The sequence below is a fragment of the Bison bison genome, unplaced genomic scaffold (genome assembly GCF_000754665.1).
Source record: "Bison bison bison isolate TAMUID 2011002044 unplaced genomic scaffold, Bison_UMD1.0 scf7180017864203, whole genome shotgun sequence".
Taxonomy (NCBI): domain Eukaryota; kingdom Metazoa; phylum Chordata; class Mammalia; order Artiodactyla; family Bovidae; genus Bison; species Bison bison.
In genome coordinates this window covers 6752334-6754120 of record NW_011494775.1, presented here as the reverse complement: position 1 = coordinate 6754120, position 1787 = coordinate 6752334, and positions in this window count along the sequence as shown.

The window sequence follows — 1787 nt, the reverse complement described above, 5'->3', positions numbered from 1 at the left end:
AGATCAGAACGCCGGTGGAGGCGGGGATTACTCTCCGGCTGGGCATGCCCGGCCCTCCGGCCCCACCATGGGCGCGGCGGGAGTGGGAGCTGAGCGATGAGTCCCTCTGCTCCTTTTAATAACCGCCCTGCGTGAGTGGCTGACGCAGCAGCTCCTGATGCTGCTGCTGACAGTTGTATGGTGGGGGCTGTGGTGTGGGGGATGAGGTGCAGAGAGACGGCTGCCAGGAGTCATGAACTACTGCCTGAGCCTGGGAGGTGTCTCAGCGACCTTGTCACAGGAGACAGTGTCCATGCCTCCGTCCCTACTGCGTCAGCTGGACCAACCTGAGCGTGGGACCGAGTGTGGGGCTTAGGGAGGACTGGAGCTTGTCTAGTATGTGTGTGAGGTCTCTCTTCTCAGATTCCCTCTTTTTTTTTTTTTTTAACCTCAATTTGAGGCAGATGGGATCCTAGTTCTCAGACCAGGGATTGAACCTGCACTCCTTGCATAAGAAGTGGGGAGTCCTAACCACTGGACCAGTAAGGAAGTCCCTCAAATCCCTCTAACTTTTAGCAGAATGTCTGCCTTTGAAGACCGTCTGGAGCCCAGGAGTATTACCAGAGGTCTGGGGAGGCAGAGGTCTGCACTAGCTTCTTGCACCCCATGGAAGAGTCCAGGGCCACAGAAGGTACTGTGAGCCAAGGCCTGGGCAGGGGGAAAGGGATGACCTCAAGAGGAGAAACTAGGAACAGCCTTGGGGGTGAATATCTCTGCAATAGCAGAGGTCTTGGGACCCCCAGACAGGATAAAGATTCATGGGGAGGAGCCAAGTGGCACGCCCCTGGCATAGGCAGTGAGTGGGTTCTAGGTGCAAAACAGTGTGCTTTGAGGAAAGGGGAGGGGGCTAGAGCACACAGTGAAGTTGGGGGCTGAGCTGAATGTTGGGGTGCAGTGCAGACTCCAGGGCTGGGCACAGAGCCCAGCTCTGTGGGTTTGAGAGCCCATGTCAAGGTCAGCCTGCAATCTAGAGCTAGGATGCACAAAAATGTCTGGCCGGCTGACTGTAGGGTATGGGTGCCACCTACCAGACCTGGTGAAGTCAGGGTTGGGGTGGGAATTAGGTGTGGATGCAGTCTGGAATTTGTAAAGAAACAAAGTTGGGAAGCTGGAAGAGAATACTGGGGTCGTGGAGAATACTGGGGTCCACATAAATGGAGTTTTCTCAGTGTTAGGGTTTGGGCGGGCTTGGGGGCTGACCACATGAAGTTGTGTATTCAGGAGAGTTGAGGTTCTAGGACTTCTGGGTTGTCCGTTAGGTTGGCAAGTTTATAAGGACTGATGCCAGGATTCAGATGAAGGTGGGGTGTCTGAGAACTGGATCCCGGCTGGTTCTGGGGACCTAAGTGAGGTTGGTTAGTCGGTAATTGCTGGAGCACCGCAAAACTAGGGGTTTCAGCCACCCCAAGAAGGTTCCCAGGAAATGCTCTGGCACCATCCGCCAGAGCCCCTTTGTTCTCCGCCGGAGGCCGGGGGGCTGGCAGGCGGATGTAGGCCCGCCCCGCCCCGCCGCGAGCCTGCCCCGCCCCCCACTCACGGACTGGGGGCTGCGGACCCGGCGCTTCCCTGTGCACAGCGCCCACGCGCGGGAGGGGGCGGGACCGCCACAGGCCCGGCCCCCCAGCTCATGAATATGAGGCACAGCCACGGTCTCCAGGGCCTGGGATTGGCCGGTGCAGCGCGGGGAGGAGAGCTCAGGGGCGGGGCCTGGGAGCGAAGTATATAAGGCCAGGCGCACAGCGCCCCCC